Genomic DNA, 6,015 nt, shown 5'->3' with positions numbered 1-6,015 from the left:
CATAGATATGTATCCTTTTGTATCATGTGGATACAAAAGGATACATATCTCTAGGGCTTCATTGGAAGGATGTTTCCCTTACTTAGGGGGGGTAGTTAAGAATAATAAGTGCATTCCCTTTCCTCGTTATGAAACATCATGCTATTGGGATTATTTTCAAATGTTGTTGAACTTGAGGGGGGGATGTTAAGGATGTACATTTTGACCCATCACATAGCATCCTTCTTATATGGATAGAAGGTGGATAATTTATGATCTTGATATTTGGTTGTGTATTAGGTTTATGAAAATTGTATTATATGTCTAATCACATGGTTATATTGGATGGTAAAAATGGTTTTAGTAGTTTTCATTGTAACCACTTTACTAATACAGTCATGCTCTCAGCACGAGTCCATTATAAAGCAATTCGATAGTAAACATGATTATTAGTTTTCATTGTAACCACTTTACTGCCATTGTCATGTTCGCAATTTAGCCTAAATTGAACCATTGGATTGAGAAGAGATAAAAAGTTAGAAAGCAGAGTATAATGTGTTCTAGATTCTCACTATTAAGATTAAAGGTCAAGTATAGAATGTGAGATATATACTCATCCCTATTGTGCAAGATTGATTTCTAGGTTTCTAAGCTTGATAATACCCATCTCTTAAGTGCATATTTTTTAAGAATCTCACCATGAACAACAGATGCAAATAATGTCTTCTAGATATTTATGGATCTCGATAATTTAGCAACAAGTTGAAGTTATGGGGTGAGACTTCCAAGAGCCTAAATTGCAGGAATAGTTAGGCGACACTTGAACATGCTTTATAAGCATGACGACCATGTCAAATATAACAAATAATAAAATTTTGAGCTGGCTAGAGTTGTTTAGACTTGAGATTGAGCAATTATCTCTTGTGATTTCTTAAATCTTATAGCATTGCTAACATTATAGCTCATTACATATAGTTGACAACTCTAGTGAGCTTCTACACATTATTTCAATATATCTATTCTAACTTATTTCTAAGTATAGCTTTACTCCTTGTATGTGTCTAAGTGTCCTTACAGGTGGACTTGGAAGGATGTGCGAGGAGGACTATTTTCTGCCAAGGGTGTTGTTTGGATACCCCGCTTCTCTCTTTGAAATGCCCCTTTGGTGTCTTGGAAACGTGGAATGTTCACAATATGGGAAACCTCCTCCTCTATTTTTCTTGTAGTGTCTCGGATTTGCCTCCTTTGATGTGGTGCAGCCATACTAACGCTAATACACCGAATCCCATAAAAACTCCACAGTTAAGCATGCTTGGGCCCTAAAGAGGCAGTGAGACTTCCCTCGGACCTCATAGTGCATGTTAAAACCCTAAGATCTCTCTATATAATTGTTATGCATAAACATGCATAAATCAGGCATAAAGTCAACCACCCAACCACCCCCGAGCCGCCCAAGGGATGCACACAAGGGATGCACACATGAATTATAAATAAAATACATCATACCTCTATCTTGATGTCCCATACCATCAAGAGGTATAACACAATCCAATAGCATGTAGCTATAGTGTGAAATGGTAGGTGAGTAGATATAGACCTCTACACAAGAGACCATAGCATAAGCCTCCAAGCCCCCCAAGCCTCCTTGAGTGTGCCCCATGCCCCTATTATATAGGAGGGCCCTCACGTGACTCTTGACTGTCCATTTCCCATGTGTGACCCTTGGTGGATGCCTGACCCTAACCTTAACCCTTAAGGTTAGTCCTAACCCATACTCCACTAGAGCTTGTTCCCATGCTTCCTAGTATATGCACACATAATGTGCATATAACATAGCACACATAATGTACATATAACATACTTCCCCTCTCTCAAAACATTGCACTCTTGCAATGAAAAGAAGGAGAACTGTGCTGTGAACAATCTCAACCGACTCCCAAGTCGAATCCTCTATTTCCCTATCTTTCCACCTAATTTTAACCTCAGGGATTAGTCAACTACAAAGTTTCCTTTCCCTGAATTTAAGTACCTTATCAGGTTCATGTGGAACATAGGATAAATAATCGACTTCAACGAGTTCTTGACGAGTAATTGTGTTATCCTCACCTCCCAGTTTCCCTTTCAACCTATTGATATGAAAGATTGGATGAACTCTAACATGTGGAGGTAGTTTTAAGTTCAAACGCAACCGTGCCAATCCGATGTATAACTCGAAAATGGACCACAATACCTAGGAGATAAATTCGAGCATTTTCCCATTTGACAAAGTCTGAAAATCTTTAAGAACATTAAAATAAACCAATGCTCCTGGTTCAAAAGATCGAGACGAGCGTCTCCTATCAGCATAAAACCGTGCCCTATCTGAGCACTCCTCCTGATAGAATCTCGAGCTTCGGTCAGCATTTCCTACATATCTCGCAAAGAAATCCCTCGATGCATCAAGCTCGATGTCCTTATTAAGACCGACATCAACAATAGGTGCCCTGGGTTGATACCCATACATAAGTATGCACGGACTAAAACTAATAGCCGTATATTTAAAACTGTTATAGGCAAATTCCATCATTGGAAGATATTTTTCCCAATAGGATGATTTTCTAGAGACATATGCACGAAGCATATATTCTACAATTTGATTCATACGCTCTGTTTTGCCTATCAGACTATGGATGATCAGAGCAATTCACATTCAAATTAACTTCCTCGTTGTAAACCATTCGGAATAAAGTAGGAAAAACATGGCATTATAACAGCAGAAAACCAGGGATTCATCGGTGCCCCGATATACCTACATCTGCATATGGAATAATCGACGTCCTGAGTTACCCATATCAACATAGAGAGTCATCAGCGTCTCGATGAGTCACATATGTCCATCCGTAAACAATCAGGTTGACTATATAAATCACCTAAAGTACGGAACTAGAGAAAGAAATGCCAACAAAGGAAGAATCCAAATTTCCTTATCCGAACACAACAAGATAAACTTGTTTGAACTCTAAAGAAAGAGATTTCAACAAGTGAAAATGCCGATGAGATTACCCCCCTCATCAAAACATGCAGGCTATAGATAAAAGAAATTTATCTAGAGAATGCCCACAATATAACTTCTAGTGAATTTAGAAAATAAGATTGTCCTTGAATGTTGAGGTCAACATGCTAAGTGATGTAAGCAAAGCAACAATCTTGAGCCCAAATTATCCCATAAGATAATGTATGTGAGGGATCACTAGCGTCCCATACCACCATGATACCACCCATACATACCTTAACAATTTGAAAACTCCCTAGTATGATGTCTAGGAAATATGAATAAAATCCTGTATAAAAGGAATAAGATGGCCTTATCCAGACATCCAAAAGATCAAAAGATCCTTATAAAACCATGGATAAAAGCATAGAAGCTCCTCGAATCCATGAAAACCATAGTTGATCATAAAAATCAATGCATACCATCTAATGGACATTAATCATGCCAAAAGAAGCATTAAAATCGGTGGCCAACTCATCAATCCAGAGTATATGAACGTTGTGTTGTTCAAATAAAACTCCAAAGTAAGAAAGTGAAATGCATGTGTGAAACATATGTGTGTAACACTCAATAAAAAACCCCTAGACACAAGTGATCTAGGGAGAACCTGATGAGTCCATATAAAACTTGAAAAAACATCCAATAAAATCCACCAAAACAAACCGATCAACTAACCCATAATAGAATTTATCTTAGGCTTAAGAAATTAAGCACAAACCACACCTAAACAAGTGCAAAATAAGTTATCATGGAAAAGTGTCAAAGGTGAAACACACTTTGAATGCAAATTATAGCCATCAAAAGAAATTAAGGAACATGTCCAAAAAGAATGGCTAAACAATGGTAAAAAATCATGAATACATCGTTTAGAATTAATCCAAACATAAATATCCATTAATACGAGATATAATCATATTAATAATATGCGAATAACCCACATCTATCTAATGTCAGCACGAGAAAACATACTTCAACATTAAATAACCCTCAAAAATATTAAATTCTCGAGAAAAAGAATTATCATGATTTTTTCCTAATTTTCTCTAATTTTCTAGGGTTTCAAAATATAATAATTTTGAATTCCACCAAACTTATCGTATGGCATTCCAAACCTATATTTTTCCACAATATTTTAGCAATTTAATTTACCAATATACCATTGATATTTTAAAAATATCAATTTTTTAGGATTTCTAAAAATAATTTCTAGAATATTCCTAATTTCTCTTGAGAATCCCATCGTTCACGAAATTTTCAATTCCGCTCGACAATTCTCAAATCCAATGAAAATTTTTAATTTTAATGGATTTTTTAATTTTTTGGGCCAAAAAATATATTTTAAAGGAATTTGAATCACGGGCGCTCGAATGGACACACCACATGCCAAACACCAACCCCACATTTTTTCAAAATTTAAAATAACCTTTGTCTAATTTTTCACTAATTTTTAAGAATTCTTTAAAATTTTTAAATTACCCCGAACGCATTTAGAATATGAACGGTCAGAAAATTTTAGAATTCCAATGGTTTTCTCGGAATACGAAAAGCCAAAAGTTTATTGGAAAAATAAAAAGACAAAAAAAAAATTGAAATGTGAAAGGTCAAAAGTTTCCGGAATACGGAAGGTCAAAAGTTTTTCCGGAATTCGGAAAGCCAAAAGGTTTCAGGAAAACGGAAAGCCAAAGGTTTTCCGGAAGATGAAAAGCCAAAAAGTTTCAAGAATAAATTTTTAGAAAATTTTCACAGAATTTTTATCTCAAATTTCACATTTTCTAGCTTTTTTCCAAGCTTTTTTGAAAAAGATTTCAAAAGCTTTTTGAAATAATAAAAAACTTATTTTTAAAATTTAAAAAAAATAAATAAGCTTTAATTAAGCTTTGTAAATGTTTTGATTTTTTTTAGGGGAAGGATTTTTTTCGCCGCGGCTGGCTGCAGCGCACCCCCCCCCTCGGTCTATGCGGCCTTGGTCTATGCACGCAAGGAATGAGAGAGGGAGAGACTGAGAAAATCCCTCTCTCTTCTCCCTTCTTTCCTCTCCATCTTCTCCCTTCCATCCTCTTTCTCCTCCCCTCTCTGTTAACAAAGGGATTATCTTTAATTATTTGATTAAAGTTTTTAATTAAACATTACTTAATCATAATTAACATTAATTATGATTAATGTTTAAAAAATCCTTTTTAAGAGAATTTCTCACAGAAAAAAGAAGGAAAAATCTGATTTGAGAGGCGGAGAGGACCCCACGCACACGGGAGAGCATTTCATGCATCAACATGCTGTCCCCTACTGCATTTCAACAGAAAATCGACAGAAATTTGATCGCATACCCACGGAAAAACCCGCAAAAATGTATAAAAAATACATTTTAAATAAAAAATGCTCAAATTTTTTTAAAAAAAATTAGGGAAAATTTCCTAAAATTTCTAAAAATTTAGGGAATCCATTCTATTAAAAATATCCACAATAAACTATGTGGTATTTTTGTAAAAACTTCCATTAATGCTTATTTTGAACCATAAAAAATAAAAATAAAAATAGCATTAAACTCACAGAATTCCCCCACAACATCGATTCGTCCATTGAATTGTAGTAACACGCATTCCAATCGCCATATCGACGATCCATGTGAAATTCATCAACACAAATCAACAAAATAACATTTTTATTAGTAAATATAAAATTTACTAAAAAAAATCAACAACAATTAAATAGAGATTGCTCTCTGATACCACTGTTAAAACCCTAAGATCTCTCTAGATAGAGAGTATGAGCCTATGAAAAAGAAAAATCTGAGAGTAATAGGGAAAAAACACATTGATCTTTGGTGTGATTGGTCTCTCTCTCTCTCTCTCTCTCTCTCTCTCTCTCTCTCTCTCTCTCTCTCTCTCTCTCTCTCTCTCTCTCTCTCTCATTTCATGCCATTTTTTGATTATCTATATCCATGAAAACCTTTGTTTCTTGTTCAATGCAAGAGGAAGCGCTTGTTATTGTTAATGAAACTAAGAGAC

The sequence above is a fragment of the Cibotium barometz genome, chromosome 3, assembly GCF_041138505.1.
Source record: "Cibotium barometz isolate CiBa-2024 chromosome 3, ASM4113850v1, whole genome shotgun sequence".
Classification (NCBI taxonomy): Eukaryota; Viridiplantae; Streptophyta; class Polypodiopsida; order Cyatheales; family Cibotiaceae; genus Cibotium; species Cibotium barometz.
Note: the sequence above shows the minus strand (reverse complement) of the source record.